The following is a 22110-nucleotide window of genomic DNA, read 5'->3' on the forward strand; positions in this document are numbered from 1 at the left end:
GAGGCAATGTTTGGTGCAGAGGCAGGCCGAAAAGAGGAATTCCAGCATCTTACAATAAGCCATGTCCAGTGTTCAGTAGTAGAATGCTGAAGGCACACTTATTAAGTGTGTTGCTAAGGGAACACAATATTAACAGGCACAAGTATGTCTCCGTGGTTTGGTTACAATTTATACTTAACCACTGTAAGCCTAATATTGGTCTTGGAGTCCACTGAGCAAATAAATTAATTATCAAATTAAAGGGGTTATCTGGGTTCAGAACTGAACCCGGACATATCCTCATTTTCACCCAGGCAGCCCCCCTGACTTGAGCATGGGAGCAGTTCATGCTCCGATGCTCTCCTTTGCCCTGCGCTAAATCGTGCAGGGCAAAGGCATTTTCTGGAGTTCCGGTGACTAACCCAGCTCTCCATAGGGCTGCCAGGCAGAGGCTTCCGCCCAGCAGTGAGGCAGGTGATGTCACCGGCATTGATGGGCAGGCTTTAGCGTGACCCTAGCCTGTAAAACACTGCTGGGTGGAAGCCTCTGCCCGGCAGTGTGTTATTGTAAATAAAAGAGCCCTTGCCCTGCATGATTCAGTGCAGGGAAAAGAGGAGCATGAAATACTGTGATGCTAACATCAGGGGAGCTGCCTGGGTGAAATTATGGGTATGTCCGGGTTCAGCTCCTTTAAATATAAATAGAGAAAATGGCAGATCAGTAGATTCTTATATAAAATATGTAGTACATGTAGTAACATCTCGGAGATAGACTCTGTTATTGAAAATTACATTCTATGGTAGAACAGATATCTATATCCATATCTTCCATCTTTTTATGATTATTAAGTATCTGCCAAATATTTCTATGGGGCCTAATATAAAGACATTTTCCAAACCAAAAACAGATTAATGTGTTTTACAAAACCATGAACATATCACATTTGATATATTTCTATAAAATGACCTAAGTCAAAGAAAGAACTACTTTTCACAGATGATATGGATTTAGAAGTAAGGCACACAATGTAGGGTTTTATGTTACAGAACAGCAGGGATAATCCAGGCATATCATGAGCTGGCAGACTTCATTTTGTAAACTAATGGTTATGGCCCGCTCTGATCCAGATTTTGTGTATTTCAGCAGTAATGTTATTCATTTGGTGTTTAATTCAAGGAGTTGCCATATGTTGCTCCTTAAGTGGTGCACTAAGAAAAATGGCTGAAGCTGTGTCTTGTATATGAAGTGTGTCTTATTAGCAAGTACATAGAATGGAGGGCTGGCTGGCCGGCTTTCAAATGCTTTTAATTATCTATTAAAAAGAGGGATTTTCCCCCAATTCTGGCTAGAGATGGAAGGCAAGCATTTTACACTACTCCTTAACTCTCTGCTGAGTTATAAAAATTATTTTAATGAACATTATTGGGATCATCAAACCAATAAGGTACCTTCTGGTTAGTGTCATCCTTTATACTATTAAGACACAGTCATCATTAATGATGGATGAACATCTGCCGGGATGGTTCGCGAACGCGCAAATGCGATCAAATGTTCGCGAACCGCAAGTTCGCGGGGGGTCCCATTCATTTTAATGGCAGGCGAACCTGAAAAACCTTCAGCTCATATTTGCAGCCAAGAAATAATTACTAGAAGTGCACAAATAGTCCCACAACATCGACAGTGACATACCAGATGTATTATTCGAATTTGCGATCTCCATTTATAAATTTTTTCAATGCAAAATATCGGCAATATAATTTACGCGTACGCGCATGCGCAAATGCACTATACAGTACCTGTTGAGGAAGGGTTGAGACACATGCATATATATACATATATGCATGCAAACACGTGCATGCATGTATGATATATATGCATGCATTAATGGTCACTTTATAGGATGATGTGCGCGGATGTGCCAAGCATCTGCGCACATCTGCCCTTAGTGGCCCACAGGGGCTCATGGTGGCCCCTGTGGGAGATCTGTGCCCCCTTATGATGTAGGGGCTGTGCCTCCTTATAGTGTAGGGACTCTGCCTTCTTATAGTGTAAGGGCTGTGCCCCCTTATAATATGAAGCTGTGTCCCCTTACATCCCCCTTCATAACATATATGCCCCCTGATGTATGTATATCCCAGTATCAATGTATACATGTGTATGGATGTGCCCCAAGCATCCATACACATGTATATTATATATATATCCCCCCCCCCATCTCCATAGGCTGAAACCAGGTGCATCGGTGTGAATGGGCCCCAAGCATTCACACCGATGCAATCTGGCTAATTGCATCAGAATGACCGGACAAGGGTCCGGTCATCCTGATGGATACAAAGAGCTCAGATTCAACAGAATCTGAAGCCTTTGTTTTAATTATCTCCAGCGCTGCTGGAGATAATTATGCATGATAGAAGGGAGGGAGAAACCTCTCCTCCTTCTATTATGCACATTCCGACAGCGCGATTACTATCGCGCTGTCCGGAATGCCAGGTGCTGCAGGCGGGAGATCAAAGGCTTCTCCCGTCTGTCTGTTAGAGGCACGGCCCCGCTGTGCGCGTGGTGGGACGCGCGGGCTGGCGCGGTGATGTCATATCGCCGCGCCGGCCCACGTGTCCTTACCGGTGTCGCGCGCGCACAGCCCATGCACCGCAGCCCGGGAGTGTGGGCTGCAGGGTATAAAGCCCGGCAGCCCTGCACTCAGATGAGAACCGCTACCGCCCCCCCCCTCCCCCCCTGGAGGAGAGCGTAGCCGGCGCTATGGGAGATAGACAGAGCGGCCTCCCCCCTGCTGACAGGACCGGATCCCACCATAATAGGAGAGCGCGATCGGCGTTCAGGATTCGGAGTGAGCCCCCCCGGCTGGCGAGGATCACCCTAGACGAAGACTGAGTATCCCCCTCTTCTTATACCGCTACCCCACCAACGATTTACCTATTACCTATTAACCCCTACTTGCCCACATCCCCTATCCCACCAACGATCCCTATACCTCCTCCCATATGCTATTTACCCCTACTTGCCCACATCCCCTATCCCACCACCCATCACTTGCAGGGTATTAACCTTTGCATGTACCACATATACCACCTCTCCCCTGATAAACACTTGCAGGGTTCTCACCCTTGCATTGCTGTGCCCTGATAACCCCCACTGTACCCCACCCCTATTCACCCTCGTCGTACCCCATAGGGATAGTAAATAGAACCAGGTGGGTGGGTTGTTAATATATATGTGTGAGTGTATTGTATAGTTAGTTTGTGGGTGGAATTTGGGAATTGTGTAGTGTAGTTTAGTGCTGTATATTTAGTGCTGTATTGTTAGTGTATTGCGTACTTAAGTGTATTAGGTATTAATAAATACTGTTTTATTTATAACTATCTGTGTAATGTGTGGTTATTAGCGATAGTTAGTTTAGTAAGGCGCATGCAGCTAGCTTAGTGATTAGCGTAAAGTATAGTGAAAATATATAAAGGTATAAATAGGCGGGGTCATCAATAGATGGCTCCTCCTATTTATGAATATTAATTATTGATATTTGCATAAATATTGGTGATTAATATTCCCCCTTTACAGTACCCAAATGCACTATAAAGAAAAAAAAAAGGTAAGATTTGTTTGATTTAAAGTTACAAATTTTTTTTTTTTTTTTTTTTTTCTCCTCTTTAAAATGGCAGACTTGGTTCAGTGCAGGAATTGTTGTGCATTTATTTTATGTTCCACTCTTTGGAGATTCGGATGCTGTCAGATCTGTAGACAGTTCTCCTTACTGCAGCAGGAAATTGCATTTTTGAAAGCTGAAATATTTAAATTATCTGTTAAACAAACTCCAGCTAGGACTGCTGCAATGCCACTGCCACAGAGGACCCCCAGAAATGGCAGATGGGTTAATGTAGGTTCTGGAAGTCTTAGAGTGGTGGATAGAAGACATGTCCCACAGTCGGTGGTTCTCCATAATTCATTTGCAGCACTCTCAGAATGTAAGGACAACATGGATATGGACTCAAGCACAGAGGGTGAGAAACCATCGACTCCTATGTCTAATGTATGCAACAAAAAAGATAAAGTGAAGTCTCAAAGGATGCAGCTGTTGCTGGGTGATTCAATCATAAGAAGTGTGGAGCTTAAAAAAAATGGTTTTGTGAGATGTCTCCCTGGGGCTACTGCTAGAAGAGATAGAAGACGTATTATTAATATTGTTAAGCAAGCAAAGCAGGAAGGGGACGTGGATGTTCTTGTCCATCTAGGGACAAATGACCTGGCTTGCAATGAAGTGTCAGAGGTGAAAAAATCTTTTATCACACTTGGTAATGACGTACAGGATTTTGCATCCACCATTTCATTTTCTGAAGTTCTGCCTGTGCATAATGTTCAGAATGATAGGCAGAGGCGCATAAAGGAGTTCAACATATGGCTTGGTAAATGGTGTCAAGAGCAAGGATTTGGCTTTGTTTCTCATGATAGCTCTACTTGGAATAGAAAGGAACTGTACAAAAAAGATGGTTTGCATCTTTCTCTCAAAGGAACAAATGTACTTAGTGAACAGCTCCAAGAATTTGCGAAAGAGTATTTAAACTAGGAAGGGGGGGCAAAAGAGTGAAAATAAAAGAGTCCAATTGCCCCCCAAAACAATGCCAGAACAGGTCAGAAGCACAGAGGTTAAGAAATGATAAGCTCAGAGTCCTGTCTACAAATGCTCGCAGTTTAGGTAAAAAAATCAATGAACTTGGGTCAATAATGGAATCTGAGAATGTAGATTTAGTGGCTGTTACGGAGACATGGTTTAATGAAAGAAATGACTGGGACATAACCATACCAGGGTACTCTTTATACAGAAGAGACAGAGAAGGCAAGAAAGGAGGAGGAGTGGCCCTGTATGTGAAAGATAGCATTAAATCTAACCTAATACAAGTTGGTGAGGCCAACATAGAGTCAGTTTGGGTTACGTTGCAGTTTGCTAACCATGCAGTAACTCGTGTAGGTGTGATATATAGACCACCTGGTCAAGTTAAAGAACTAGATGATCTACTAGTTGAAGAAATAGCTAAAATGACAATGAAAGGAGAAGTTATCATTATGGGAGATTTCAATCTTCCAGATATAAACTGGAAAACCAAAATAGCAAGTTCTACCAGGAGTACAGATATTCTAAATTCCCTACTGGGGTTATCTCTACAACAAGTGGTTGAGGAGCCAACCCGGAGGGAGGCCATTTTGGATTTGGTATTCACAAACGGGGATTCGGTATATGATGTCATTGTAGGCGAAACCTTGGGATCTAGTGATCACCAGTCAGTGTGGTTTAATATAAGAACTGTGAAAGAGTCCCACCACACAAAAACAAAAGTTTTAGATTTTAGAAAAACAGACTTTTCAAAAATGAAATTTGTCATAAATGAGTCCTTATCAGACTGGAACGGATTACATGGAGTCCAGGAGAAATGGGACTACTTAAAAGGTGCATTATTGAAGGCAACAGAAAATTGCATTAGACTCGTCAGTAAAAGCAAAAAAAGGAGGAGACCAATGTGGTACTCAGCAGAAGTGGCCCAAATCATTAAAAATAAAAAGCTAGCATTTTGTAATTATAAAAAAACCCAGAGCAATGAAGATAAGGAAATCTACAAGATTAGGCAGAGAGAGGCCAAGCAAGTTATAAGAACTTCTAAAGCGCAGGCAGAAGAAAAACTAGCTCAGTCTATGAAAAAAGGGGATAAGACATTCTTCAGATATATAAATGAAAAAAGGAAATTAAAACAAGGAATAGCTAAATTAAAAACAAAGGACGGAAGGTATGTAGAAGAGAATAAAGGGCTAGCCGACTGCCTTAATGAATACTTCTGTTCAGTTTTTACAAAAGAAAAAGGAGAAGGACCTCCACTAGAAAGAATGACTATTAAATCGTTTGATGCATGTATCTTTACAGAGGAAGATGTTCTAAGTTTGCTGTCTAAGGTGAAGACAGATAAGTCACAGGGGCCTGATGAGATACACCCAAAATTATTAAAAGAGCTTAGTGGTGAGCTGGCAAAACCGTTAACAGATTTATTTAACCAATCATTAGTAACAGGAATCGTCCCGGAAGATTGGAAATTGGCAAATGTCGTGCCCATTCACAAGAAAAGTTGTAGGGAGGAATCGAGCAACTATAGACCAGTGAGTCTGACATCAATAGTAGGCAAATTAATGGAAACCCTATTAAAGGATAGGATTGTGGAACATCTAAAATCCCATGGATTGCAAGATGAAAAACAACATGGGTTTACTTCAGGGAGATCATGTCAAACAAATCTTATAGATTTTTTTGACTGGGTGAATAAAATAATAGACGGTGGAGGTGCAGTAGACATCGCATATCTAGATTTTAGTAAGGCTTTTGACACTGTCCCACATAGAAGACTTATCAATAAACTGCAGTCATTGAGCATGGACTCCCATATTGTTGAGTGGATTAGGCAGTGGCTGAGTGACAGACAACAGAGGGTTGTAGTCAATGGAGAACATTCAAAACAAGGTAATGTTACCAGTGGGGTTCCACAGGGATCTGTACTGGGACCGATTTTGTTTAATATCTTCATAAGTGATATTGCAAAAGGCCTCGCTGGTAAGGTTTGTCTTTTTGCTGATGACACAAAGATATGTAACAGGGTTGATGTTCCTGGAGGGAAACGCCAAATGGAAAAGGATTTAGGAAAACTAGAAGAATGGTCAGAACTCTGGAAACTGAAATTTAATGTGGATAAGTGCAAGATAATGCACCTGGGGCGTAGAAAACCCAAGGGCAGAATATAGAATATTTGACACAGTCCTGACCTCAGTATCTGAGGAAAGGGATTTAGGAGTAATTATTTCAGAAGACTTAAAGGTGGGAAGACAATGTAATAGAGCAGCACGAAATGCCAGCAGAATGCTTGGATGTATAGGGAGAGGTATAAGCAGTAGAAAGAGTGAAGTGCTTATGCCGCTGTACAGAACACTGGTGAGACCTCACTTGGAGTATTGTGCGCAGTACTGGAGGCCATATCTCCAGAAGGATATAGATACTCTAGAGAGAGTTCAGAGAAGAGCTACTAAACTAGTACATGGATTGCAGGATAAAACTTACCAGGAAAGGTTAAAGGACCTTAATATGTATAGCTTGGAAGAAAGAAGAGACAGAGGGGATATGATAGAAACTTTTAAATACATAAAGGGAATCAACTCGGTAAAGGAAGAGAGCATATTTAAAAGAAGAAAAACTACCACAAGAGGACACGGTTTTAAATTAGAGGGGCAAAGGTTTAAAAGTAATATAAGGAAGTATTACTTTACTGAGAGAGTAGTGGATGCATGGAATAGCCTTCCTGCAGAAGTGGTAGCTGCAAATACAGTGAAGGGGTTTAAGCATGCATGGGATAGGCATAAGGCCATCCTTCATATAAGATAGGGCCGGGGGCTATCCATAGTATTCAGTATATTGGGCAGACTAGATGGGCCAAATGGTTCTTATCTGCCGACACATTCTATGTTTCTATGTTTCTATATAACACCCCGCTTCAATCAGTTTTTTTGGGGGGCGACTGGTATATCACACCAGTAGAAATTGTTTGTTCAAATAACGCTTGTCCCTCTATATACCTGCAGTATCGCAGCAGAACCGCACACAACTGCCGCACAATACAAATGCACTATAATATACTTTCTAACATAGAAAGTATATTATAACATTGTACAAGGAAGGCAATCCATTAGAATATACATAAAGATAAATCGTAACTTTTAGTAATGTTACTATGAGGGTCCATTTACACGTCCGTAAGTGTTTTGCAGATCCGCAAAACACGGACACCGGCAATGTGCATACCGCAATTTGTGGACCGCACATTGCCGGCACTATAATAGAAAATGCCTAATCTTGTCTGCAATTGCAAGCAAGAATAGGACATGTTACATATTTTTGCGGAAACGAAAGCACGGATGCGGAAGTGCGGATCCGCAAATGCGGATGCTGATCCGCAAATGCGGATGCGGACACCACATTCTGGCCCCATTATAAATGAATGTGTCTGCACTCGTTCCGCAAAATTGCGGAACAGGTGCGGACCCATTTTGCGGACGTGTGAATGGAAAAGATATCCCTTAAAATGAAAATAAATTAAATTATTAAAGTTAAAGTTAAGCAAAAAGCATAGATGTGGTGTAGGCAATAACAAGTGCTCGGCGGCACTAAATCAGGTGTTCGGCGGCACCAAATCAGAAACCATATGTCCTACCACAATCCGGGGGGTTCCAGTGCACATCCATGAATCCCGGAGGGAAAGCAAAAAACATCTATCCCTGGGCTAGATGATGATGTGGTATTGAAGGACAGGGTGGGCAAAGAACTGTCCCTGATATTGCCCTACAGGGGGGTGCTATTCTGGCCCTGATAGCCTAACTACAGACCACCCACCCTGATAAGAGCGACCCCGTCCGGAACCTTACCCTATATAAAAATGGCCCTAGTAAGCCCCTAGCCCCTAGGCCCCTGACTTCTAGGTGATCATTATATAGATCTACAGTTGCAAGAAAAAGTATGTGAACCCTTTGGAATGATATGGATTTCTGCACAAATTGGTCATAAAATGTGATCTGATCTTCATCTAAGTCACAACAATGGACAATCACAGTCTGCTCAAACTAATAATACACAAAGAATTAAATGTTACCATGTTTTTATTGAACACACCATGTAAACATTCACAGTGCAGGTGGAAAAAGTATGTGAACCCTTGGATTTAATAATTGGTTGAACCTCCTTTGGCAGCAATAACTTCAACCAAACGTTTCCTGTAGTTGCAGATCAGACGTGCACAACGGTCAGGAATAATTCTTGACATTCCTCTTTACAGAACTGTTTCAGTTCAGCAATATTCTTGGGATGTCTGGTGTGAATTGCTTTCTTAAAGTCATGCCACAGCATCTCAATGGGGTTGAGGTCAGGACTCCGACTGGACCACTCCAGAAGGTGTATTTTCTTCTGTTTAAGCCATTCTGTTGTTGATTTACTTCTACGCTTTGGGTCGTTGTCCTGTTACAACACCCATGATCTGTTGAGCTTCAGCTGGTGGACAGATGGCCTTAAGTTCTCCTGCAAAATGTCTTGATAAACTTGGGAATTCATTTTTCCTTCGATGATAGCAATCCGTCCAGGCCCTGACGCAGCAAAGCAGCCCCAAACCATGATGCCCCCACCACCATACTTCATAGTTGGGATGAGGTTTTGATGTTGGTGCGATGTGCCTCTTTTTCTCCACACATAGTGTTCTGTGTTTCTTCCAAACAACTCAACTTTGGTTTCATCTGTCCACAGAATATTTTTCCAGTACTGCTGTGGAACATCCAGGTGCTCTTGTAAAAACTGTAAATGTGCAGCAATGTTTTTTTTGGACAGCAGTGGCTTCCTCTGTGGTATCCTCCCATGAAATCCATTCTTGTATAGTGTTTTACGTATCGTAGATTCGCTAACAGGGATGTTAGCATATGCCAGAGACTTTTGTAAGTCTTTAGCTGACACTCTAGGATTCTTCTTCACCTCATTGAGCAGTCTGCGCTGTGCTCTTGCAGTCATGTTTACAGGACGGCCACTCCTAGGGAGAGTAGCAGCAATGCTGAACTTTCTCATTTATAGACAATTTGTCTTACCGTGGACTGATGAACAGCAAGGCTTTTGGAGATACTTTTATAATCCTTTCCAGCTTTGAGCAAGTCAACAATTCTTAATCGTAGGTCTTCTGAGAGCTCTTTTGTGCCAGGCATCATTCACATCAGGCAATGCTTCTTGTGAAAAGCAAACCAAGAGCTGGTGTGTGTTTTTTATAGGGCAGGGCAGCTGTAACCAACACCTTCAATCTCATCTCATTGATTGGACTCCAGTTGGCTGAGACCTCACTCCAATTAGCTCTTGGAGATGTCATTAGTCTAGGGGTTCACATACTTTTTCCACCTGCACTGTGAATGTTTACATGGTGTGTTCAATAAAAACATGGTAACATTTAATTCTTTGTGTGTTATTAGTTTAAGCAGACTGTGATTGTCTATTGTTGTGACTTAGATGAAGATCAAATCACATTTTATGAGCAATTTGTGCAGAAATCCATATCATTCCAAAGGGTTCACATACTTTTTCTTGCAACTGTATGTGTTTTTGACTCATTATAAAAGTATATTATAAGTATATCGCACCCCTCTGTGTATCACACCTATCGATAGCACACCTATACCAGTCCTTAAAAGGACTTTTGTGGCCCAATTAGCTAGCGTTTGGTGTCCCTAAACGTCTGTCCCCGCTCCACACAGCAACCTCTCCCTGCACTGGCAAAACACTGAATGTAAAATGTCGGCCAGATCAGGTTTATTTATGAGGTAGGGGGTATGTCCATGTGCTGAAACGTCTCACTTGGCTGTCCTGTACAATCTGATGGATATGTCATGGGTCAAAGTTCTTCACAATGTAAAAGAATATGGCGGGCGCGAAAATCTCCATATGTTCGCATGTTCAGCGAATCACGAACACACAAAGTTCGCCACGAAACGACCGCCGGGCAAACCGCAAGGCCATCTCTAGTCATCATATAGTACATATCATGCATCTCATTTCAAGATACCGTAACAAATATAAAATAGACCTCTTCCACACCTATCATCACGCAACAAAAAAAAACTTTTTGTCTGCTACTGGGCAAATAAAATTTTTCCTATACTAAATCGAGTGTGCGGATTAAAAATCTGAAGTCAGAATTGTTGGAACACGTCACTAAATTTTGATATGCATAAGTATGGCTAAATGAATTAAGCACTTGGAAAGCATTGAATAATTTTGAACAGAACGAGTTTTACTCCAACAATTTCCTGATCTACATCAAAGTTTGCGTAGTAAACAGTGTATGAAAATGTAATGGAATAACAACATTTTAACCACCTCCGGAACGCCTAACGCAGGATCGCGTTCCGGAGGTGGCACACAGGCGCGCGCGCTCACAGGAACGGAAGGTAAGAGAGTTGATATCCAGCCTGCCAGCGGCGATCGTTCGCTGGCAGGCTGGAGATGTGTTTTTTTTAACCCCTAACAGGTATATTAGACGCTGTTTTGATAACAGCGTCTAATATACCTGCTACCTGGTCCTCTGGTGGTCCCCTTTGTTTGGATCGACCACCAGAGGACACAGGTAGCTCAGTAAAGTCCCACCAAGCACCACTACACTACACTACACCCCCCCCCGTCACTTATTAACCCCTTATTAGCCCCTGATCACCCCTGATCACCCCATATAGACTCCCTGATCACCCCCCTGTCATTGATTACCCCCCTGTCATTGATCAACCCCCTGTAAAGCTCCATAAGACGTCCGCATGATTTTTACGGATCCACTGATAGATGGATCGGATCCGCAAAACGCATCCGGACGTCTGAATGAAGCCTTACAGGGGCATGATCAATGACTGTGGTTATCACCCCATATAGACTCCCTGATCACCCCCCTGTCATTGATTACCCCCCTGTAAAGCTCCATTCAGATGTCCGCATGATTTTTACGGATGCACTGATAGATGGATCGGATCCGCAAAACGCATCCGGACGTCTGAATGAAGCCTTACAGGGGCGTGATCAATGACTGTGGTTATCACCCCATATAGACTCCCTGATCACGCCCCTGTCATTGATTACACCCCTGTCATTGATTACCCCCCTGTAAAGCTCCATTCAGATGTCCGCATGATTTTTACGGATGCACTGATAGATGGATCGGATCCGCAAAACGCATACGGACGTCTGAATGAAGCCTTACTGTGGTGATCACCCCATATAGACTCCCTGATCACCCCCCTGTCATTGATCACCACCCCTGTCATTGATCACCCCCCCTGTCATTGATCACCCCCCTGTCATTGATCACCCCCCCTGTCATTGATCACCCCCCCTGTCATTGATCACCCCCCCTGTCATTGATCACCCCCCCTGTCATTGATCACCCCCCTGTAAGGCTCCATTCAGACATTTTTTTGGCCCAAGTTAGCGGAATTATTTTTTTTTTTCTTACAAAGTCTCATATTCCACTAACTTGTGTCAAAAAATAAAATCTCACATGAACTCACCATACCCCTCACGGAATCCAAATGCGTAAATTTTTTTAGACATTTATATTCCAGACTTCTCACGCTTTAGGGCCCCTAGAATGCCAGGGCAGTATAAATACCCCACATGTGACCCCATTTCGGAAAGAAGACACCCCCAGGTATTCCGTGAGGGGCATATTGAGTCCATGAAAGATTGAAATTTTTGTCCCAAGTTAGCGGAACGGGAGACTTTGTGAGAAAAAAATTAAAAATATCAATTTCCGCTAACTTGTGCCAAAAAAAAAAAAAATTCTATGAACTCGCCATGCCCCTCATTGAATACCTTGGGGTGTCTTCTTTCCAAAATGGGGTCACATGTGGGGTATTTATACTGCCCTGGCATTCTAGGGGCCCCAAAGCGTGAGAAGAAGTCTGGTATCCAAATGTCTAAAAATGCCCTCCTAAAAGGACTTTGGGCACCTTTGCGCATCTAGGCTGCAAAAAAGTGTCACACATCTGGTATCGCCGTACTCAGGAGAAGTTGGGGAATGTGTTTTGGGGTGTCATTTTACATATACCCATGCTGGGTGAGAGAAATATCTTGGTCAAATGCCAACTTTGTATAAAAAAATGGGAAAAGTTGTCTTTTGCCAAGATATTTCTCTCACCCAGCATGGGTATATGTAAAATGACACCCCAAAACACATTCCCCAACTTCTCCTGAGTACGGAGATACCAGATGTGTGACACTTTTTTGCAGCCTAGGTGGGCAAAGGGGCCCATATTCCAAAGAGCACCTTTCGGATTTCACAGGTCATTTTTTACAGAATTTGATTTCAAACTCCTTACCACACATTTGGGCCCCTAGAATGCCAGGGCAGTATAACTACCCCACAAGTGACCCCATTTTGGAAAGAAGAGACCCCAAGGTATTCGCTGATGGGCATAGTGAGTTCATGGAAGTTTTTATTTTTTGTCACAAGTTAGTGGAATATGAGACTTTGTATGAAAAACATTCCCCAACTTCTCCTGAATATGGCGATACCACATGTGTGACACTTTTTTGCAGCCTAGGTGGGCAAAGGGGCCCATATTCCAAAGAGCACCTTTAGGATTTCACAGGTCATTTACCTACTTACCACACATTAGGGCCCCTGGAAAATGCCAGGGCAGTATAACTACCCCACAAGTGACCCCATTTTGGAAAGAAGACACCCCAAGGTATTCCGTGAGGGGCATGGCGAGTTCCTAGAAATTTTTATTTTTTGTCACAAGTTAGTGGAAAATGCTGATTTTTTTTTTATTTATTTTTTTTTCATACAAAGTCTCATATTCCACTAACTTGTGACAAAAAATAAAAACTTCCATGAACTCACTATGCCCATCAGCGAATACCTTGGGGTCTCTTCTTTCCAAAATGGGGTCACTTGTGGGGTAGTTATACTGCCCTGGCATTCTAGGGGCCCAAATGTGTGGTAAGGAGTTTGAAATCAAATTCTGTAAAAAATGACCTGTGAAATCTGAAAGGTGCTCTTTGGAATATGGGCCCCTTTGCCCACCTAGGCTGCAAAAAAGTGTCACACATCTGGTATCTCCGTACTCAGGAGAAGTTGGGGAATGTGTTTTGGGGTGTCATTTTACATATACCCATGCTGGGTGACAGAAATATCTTGGCAAAAGACAACTTTTCCCATTTTTTTTATACAAAGTTGGCATTTGACCAAGATATTTATCTCACCCAGTATCGGTATATGTAAAATGACACCCCAAAACACATTCCTCAACTTCTCCTGAATACAGAGATACCAGATGTGTGACACTTTTTTGCAGCCTAGGTGGGCAAAGGGGCCCATATTCCAAAGAGCACCTTTCGGATTTCACTCGTCATTTTTTACAGAATTTGATTTCAAACTCCTTACCACACATTTGGGCCCCTAGAATGCCAGGGCAGTATAACTACCCCACAAGTGACCCCATTTTGGAAAGAAGAGACCCCAAGGTATTTCGTGATGGGCATAGTGAGTTCATAGAAGTTTTTATTTTTTGTCACAAGTTAGTGAATATGAGACTTTGTAAAAAAAAAAAAAAAAAAAAAATCATCATTTTCCGCTAACTTGTGACAAAAAATAAAAAATTCTATGAACTCACTATGCCCATCAGCGAATACCTTAGGGTGTGTACTTTCCGAAATGGGGTCATTTGTGGGGTGTTTGTACTGTCTGGCCATTGTAGAACCTCAGGAAACATGACAGGTGCTCAGAAAGTCAGAGCTGCTTCAAAAAGCGGAAATTCACATTTTTGTACCATAGTTTGTAAACGCTATAACTTTTACCCAAAGCATTTTTTTTTTACCCAAACATTTTTTTTTTATCAAAGACATGTAGAACAATAAATTTAGAGCAAAATTTATATATGGATGTAGTTTTTTTTGCAAAATTTTACAACTGAAAGTGAAAAATGTTATTTTTTTGCAAAAAAATCGTTAAATTTCAATTAATAACAAAAAAAGTAAAAATGTCAGCAGCAATGAAATACCACCAAATGAAAGCTCTATTAGTGAGAAGAAAAGGAGGTAAAATTCATTTGGGTGGTAAGTTGCATGACCGAGCAATAAACGGTGAAAGTAGTGTAGGTCAGAAGTGTAAAAAGTGGCCTGGTCTTTCAGGGTGTTTAAGCACTGGGGGCTGAGGTGGTTAAAAGTCTCATTTTTCAGTTTAAAAGTCTTACTTGAGCAAGGCCCAGTACTGTTAAAAGTGCTTCAGGCATCTGCTTTTGCATTTGTGAACGGTCATATTTTCCCGTTGCAAAAACCAGCAGTAGTCCCCCGTCATGTAGGGATTACAACGGCCTTGATACCTGTTCTCCATTGTAGAAATATCTTTATGGAACCGCTCTCCATGTTCGTCACCCAAATTGGGTGGGAAAAAGTCAAGATGGGAATGTAAGAAATGCAAGTTGTTCATATGCTGTAAGCATGTTGTCTACTAACTCAGCATAGTTTGCAGCTCCTCTGTTCCCAAGGAAGTTCTGAACTACTAGCATGAATGCATCCCAAGCTGCAAGACGCACTCTCTTTGTCAGATTCTTGCACTGATCATAAGTGATGTATTTACCACATATGTAGCAGAAATTGTCTGGATCGTTAACACATTTGCATTTATCCATCTTCAGTTTCAAAACTGATAGCACTATAACAGATCACTTTATCAAAATCTGTCCATCTTGCCTTATATATTTACTGCTGACATCAGTCTGAGTGCGTCCAAACAAGTCTGGACATGTCCATTGGAATATCTCCAATATAATGCATTAATATTATGACTGAATAGGATTAACCCTTTAAGGACCTCCACCGCACGTGTACGGCTGAGATCGGGGAACCTGTTACATTGATCTAATATGCTTCGGTGCCTATTAGATGACTATACCAATACAGGCCACTAGGTGGCAACATTGTATTGGTATAGTGCAAATATATTGTTCAATGGGGTCTATATAGACATCAATGAACACAATAAAGAATGCCAGTTATTGTCACCCAAGGTAACTTTAAAAAGGTTTTAAAAAAAGGTTTTCCAAATACATATAAAAAAAAAAAGTTCATGGGCATTGCCGCGTGCGAAAATGTAGACAATTCTACAATAATGGGGGATGTGTAGAATTAGAAAGTGGTAGTATCCATGTTTTATGGATCCAATGTTTGCGTATTGCAAAAAGGATATGTTTATGTGCATGATGTTTAAAGGTATATTGAGAGTAACTTGTCCCCATAGAGGGCGAGATTGCAAGATAAAACTTCTCATGCATGAAACATTCTGGATCCTCATAGTGAGCACATGTTTTCCACATGGATTAAACATATCAGACTAACTTGATATCATATAATACATTACAGTCTCGTTCTAAAAAGCTAGAACCAGCCCTGTACCATATTATTAAAATATAACAATATTAATGGCAAAGGGCAAATGGCGTAACGGGAAAAAAAATTTAAACTGCCAAATACCTCACATGGAACCAGAGATCTCCCCATTCAGTGCTCCAATTGCTCAGGGGGCATGTCCTTTCTCAGGGTGTGTGTTGAAGGATGGAACTATGTTTCCAATTCAGTGAGCTGGACAAAGAATTTCAAAAAAGAGCAAATAGAAAGTGGCCCTATACAGATAGATGTAAGTGAATAATTCAGCAGCTATACTAAATTTGTAATTGCATGGAATTACAAATGTATTCAGATCCAGGTTTTGGTTTGAAAAATATAGAATGTTTTTTGCGGGACATCCCCATTTGACAAGCAATAGAAGATGTAACCGCATCCTTATGGATACAAAACAGCGTCACATTCGGTGAATTTTTTTCAAACTATGATTAAGAAACTGTAGAGTTTCAAAAGATGTGGAAGATGTATGGGGATGTGATCTACCTGTGGTTTTAATGGTTTTAATGGATATATAATAAAGGCTTGATTTTAACTGAATTTTTTCTGCCGGTCTTGGAAGATAATTATTTTTTGGATCTCATCTGGTTCCCCTGACTGCCAGCTCATGGACTTTTCCTGGGCACCACTTCTACTAAACCCCTTAAGTTTTCTGGCTCCATCCTTTTATGTCATAAAACCTAGTCTCTTTCAATATTCTTAATAATTCATAAAGGAAAATAAATATATATTTATCTTAATCTGCTGTGATATGAGGACAAATACTGCAAACATAAGACAGGGAAGGCTAAAGCAGCAGAATTGCATCAAAAAATGAAAATAATAGAAAATATTATTGGACTAGTCTTCTTTTCAGGCACTTCACCAGTTCCTGCAATAATTGGCTGCTACATATCCCTGTGTTGTGACGTCATCACTGCAGTAGGAAGAGGAGACCAGGTTAGGGAGCAATCAGGGAACAGTGAAGTTATGATGTCTTTTTTATTTATTTATTTACACCATTTTCAGTCTTTTTTCCTCTGCACAACCCCTTTAAACTCTTGGTAACATATGAAGTACCAGTACATCACAGCCAGAAATGACTTCCTGCAAATTGACATACAAGTTGATGAAGGGCCCCGGTTGTGACTGACAGGCCCCTGCTGTATCCATTGGCAACGTTGTAAACACAGATGCCGGCTGATTAACCTGACCGTGGCATGTAAGAGGATTGCACAAGGAGGGGGCTCCCTCTTCCTCTCCATTGGCCCGCTGCGCTACAGTGATAAGAGGCCAAAGGCTGTCATGGCAACCCCAGGCCTCGCAAAGATCTCGGGATCTGCCATGTACGGAAGCCTATAAGGCTGGGTCTCATAGGCACAAACAGCATGTATTGTACTACATTGAAACAGGGATCAGATCCTGAAATGTTGAAGTCTCTGTACTGGGACAAAAAAAGTGTTTTAAAAAATTAAAGGTTTGCAATAAAAAAAACTGTGCCCCCTTCCCTTCATCAAATGATTTTTAATAGCAAATAAATAAATAAAAGTAAGTGAATGCCAAAAAAAATAAAAAATAATAAAAATTAAATAGAAACTGTGCCAAAACAGCCCTTTTTTTGGTCACCTTGCCACAAAAAAGTGTAATAATGAACAATCAAAAAATCTTATGTTCCCCAAAATGGTACCAATAAAAACAACAACTCAAAAATAATCTCCTACGATCGGCAGAAAAATAAAAAAAAATATGGCTTTCAGAAAATGGAGAATGGAGAAAATGAAAAAAAAAGTGTAAAACTGAAATAAATAAAATAAAAAATAGATATATTAGGTATTGTTGCATCTAAAAAGACCAGGTCTATAAAAAATATCACATGATCTATCCTGTCAGGTGTATCTTTTGAAAAAAAAAAAATAAAATGGTGCCAGAAAAGCCATTTTTTGTTACCTACAAAAAGTTACCTACAAAAGGTGTAATGTCGAGTGATAAAAAATCATATGCACAACAAAATAGTATCAATAAAACTGTCACCTTATCCCATAGGTTGCAAAATGGGGTCACTTTTTGGGAGTTTCTACTGTATGGGTACATCAGGGGGGATTCAAATGTGACATGGCAACTTAAAATTACCTCAGTGAAATCTGGCCTCCAAAATCCATATGTTGTTCCTTCCCTTCTGTGCCCTGCCGTGTGCTCAAAAATAAATTTATGCCCACATATGGAATTTTTCTGTAAACTTAAGAATCAGGGTAATAAATATTGAGTTTTGTTTTGCTGTTGTCCCTTACTCCCGTACAGGAAAAAAAAATGTCTTAAAATAGAAAATCTTTAAAAAAAATACCTAAAGGGTTAACAAAGGTTTTAAAATCACATTTGAATAACTTGAGTGGGTCATGGGTTTTGGATGGTTTCTATTATGTAAGCCCCACAAAGTGACTTTATAACTGAATTGGTCCTTTAAAAATTGTACTCCATCTAACATGCCAAAAATAAATAAAATCACCATTACAAAATGATACCAACACAAAGTATACATATGGAAAATGTAAAGTAATAATTATCATTATCTGTCTTAAAAGCAGAGAAATTGACATTTTTAAAATTGTGAAGTTTTCAAAATTTTTGGTAAATTTTAGATTCATTTTTATAAATAAAGGTGAAATATATCGACTCAAACTTACCACTGTCATGAAGTACAATATGTCACGAGAAAATAGTCTCAGAATGGCTTGGATAAGTAATTGCGTTCCAAAATTATTAGCACATAAAGTGACACATGCCAGATTTGCAAAAAAAAAATTATTTGCACCTGTAAAAGGGAATATTAATTAATAATATTTTGGGTAATATCAATAATTAATATTTATAAATAAGCGTAAATCATCTATTGTTGACTCCGCCTATTTATTTCTATATCCTACCTGCTGCTCTACCTTTTCCTGAACTACGTGCACTGAATTACGGCGACAACAAAAGACTATAAGCTGTATTTGAATAATAAAGTATTTATTAAACCAATAACACGTTTACAGTCAATTATTTCTGCTATATCTATATATATTCATATTAATGGTTATATACTGTAAATATATATACATATAGACGCACACAGTAATACACTAACAGCGCTATAATAAATCTACATACACTAACACTATACAATCCCAACTACAATTCCACCCCAAAATCTAGACATACACTCACACATACAATTAACCATAGCACCCTCCCAAAACTAGCTATAAGCTGTCCCTAAAGGGTAGAAAGGGTTAAATACAATGGCAATACAGGGGTAGCTTTGGGATACAGGGATATATGGCTATGGAGACAATGTAGGGGTTGAATGTAAGGGCACTGCAGGGGTAAATACAGGAAACGGGTATTGCAGGGGTTAATGGGATATAAGGAAAGGGTTAATTATTATAGGAGCACTACAGGGGTACAGGGGTTAATGATACTCAGCCAATGTTCATAGTCTCTGTTTCTGGAGGGGCTGCTCAGCTCAACTCATGTCCACTCTTCCATGTGTGAAGTCCTTCATAGTCTCTGTTTCTAGTGATGAGCCCAAAAGAGAGAAAGAGAGAGACCCTTTGTCCTGGCTTGGGCTAATATAACCCCTTAGCAGCCCACCACCCTCCTCCTCAACCTAAGGGCTCATTCACATGACCGTGGTTTGGCTCTGCATCCGAGCCGCAAAAATTATGAGTCATGTCCTATTCTTGCGGACAAGAAAAGCCATTTCTATAAAGTCTGTTCAGTTCCGCAAAATGGGGAAGGCACACGGGTGGCATTCGTGTTTTGCGGATCTGCAATTTGCGGACCGCAAAACACGGCACAGTCGTGTGAACAAGCCCTAAGGCGCAGGGATATGACATCATCTTGTGCATTTGATGGAATGCATGCACTCAGACTGTAACAGATAACTGCCAATTGGCACCCTGAGGCTACAGGCAAAGATACAAAGGAATTCCTGCCCAATTTGTAAATAAGAGCACCCCCCAGATACACCATGGCACCACACACACCCATGTTATAAACAATCCCTAAACAGAAGGTGGGGGAGAGCATAATAACTAGGCTGATATATATATATATATATATATATATTACACCCAATATATGCACTTCTAAGCGAATCGAAGTTGACAAAGTGGAATTCGATCCGAATTTCTGGAAAAATTCAATTCGCACCGAAGCCAAATCTCCTCATGCTTCATGATAACGAATGGCATTTTTTCCTAAAACGGCTGTTGCACATGTTAGGACATGGACCAAAGAACTCTGGGAACGAGGGATCATCCACAATGCCATGCATGCAGCCAATCAGCAGCCAGCCAGCCCCTGTGATGTCACAGCCCTATAAATAGCCTCAGCCATCTTGGATTCTGCCATTTTCCACTGTACTTAGTGCAGGGAGAGATGTGACAGGCGCTAGGGACAGTGCTAGGAAATACTTTATTTTGCTGAAAAAATGATTTAGAAGTTCAGGGAAAGATTATTCATAGTGTAGCGAAAGGATGGGGAGGCATCATCATAAAAGGAGAACAGGCTCCAATAGGGGAGAGAACTGCATGGGTAATATGAGTGATTCTATTACACCTTAATGCACTAACTGGGGATCCAAATTGGACTAAATGATAACTCAGTAATTCCAGCAAACCTTGCCTGTTATTTGGGTGTAAGTACTGTATGATTTACATTTACAGGGTGTATTAATATGAAATATACGTACATGGTATTAGCCTTTCTGCTGTGAATTTTGATTGTTATACTTTTTTGGGGGGTGTATTAATAGGAAAAAAGAATTTGTCTTAATAGCCGTTATGCGGTGAAGTTACATTGTACTACAGCCATTTACGGGGTTGTATTAACAGGAAATATAAGTATGTTCTATTAGCCGTTCAGTGGTGATTTTATATTGTTGTACTTTTTTGGGGGGTGTATTAATAAGAAAAAGAATACGTCTTAATTGCCGTTCTGCGGTAAAGTTACATTGTACTACAGCCATTTACAGGGTGTATTAATAGGAAATATACGTACGTCCTATTAGCCATGCTGCGGTGACTTTAGATTGTTTTACATTTTTTGAGGGTGTATCAATAGGAAAAATAATTTGTCTTAATTGTCGTTATGCGGTGAAGTTATATTGTACTACAGCCATTTACAGGGTGTATTAATAGGAAATATACGTACGTCCTCACGCCGTTGGTCCTGTGACAATGTCCACCTCTGCCTCCTCATCCTTCACCATGTCCTCACTCCTCAGCCTCCACTGCACGGACAATTCACCGTGCCCCACCAGAATGCCACTTATGCAGGGCACAGCGATGTCACGCTGTTCGCACCTAGTTTGCCTGGGCGAACTGAGTCACACAGGAGGGAAAATGCTCCCCGTCCTTCATCAAGAAATTGAATCCTGGCTTTCTCCTCGAAAACTCAAAATAGGAACCATGGTGACTGACAATAGGAAGAACATGGTGTTGACGATGTGTCAAGGAGGGCTGAGCCATGCGCTCTGCATGGCGCATATGTTCAATCTGGTTGTAAAGAGGTTCCTGAAACCTTCTGCCCATCTGCAAAAAATCCTGAAAATGGCCAGGAAACTTTGCATGCACTTCAGCCACTCGTACACGGAATCCCCCAACATAGGCTGATATGCGATGTTTATTTGTCAGTTGCCAGGACTACGGGATGAACAGCATCATTCCACTGATTCATGTCCTGGAACAGATGCTGCTAAATCTGGCTGGCCAGGGGATAGGAATTGTGGCGACTACATCTCACAGCCACATTTGCCCTGTGGTGGCTAAACTAGAGGATGAGGACTTTAGAGCACAAGCAATGCATAGAGAAATGGGTGGTTTTTCTACACAGGTGACAGGAGAGGAGGAGCAGGAGCAGCCAAAGGAACTACAGAGCGATGAGGAAGACGAGGCAGAGGACCCAGACACACTGTGGCAGTATGCAGTGGAGATGGAGGCAGGGAGCCCCTCCGAGTCACTTGCGCAAATGGCCCGATGCATGCTCACTTGCTTGCATAGTGACAGCTAAATTGTCACCATTCGCCAGAGGGATGACTACTGGCTCTCCACCATGTAAGACCCTCTCTACCGGTCCAAATGGGGGCCTTTTTCACACTTGCTGAG

Source organism: Bufo bufo, chromosome 4 (assembly GCF_905171765.1).
Source record: "Bufo bufo chromosome 4, aBufBuf1.1, whole genome shotgun sequence".
Classification (NCBI taxonomy): Eukaryota; Metazoa; Chordata; class Amphibia; order Anura; family Bufonidae; genus Bufo; species Bufo bufo.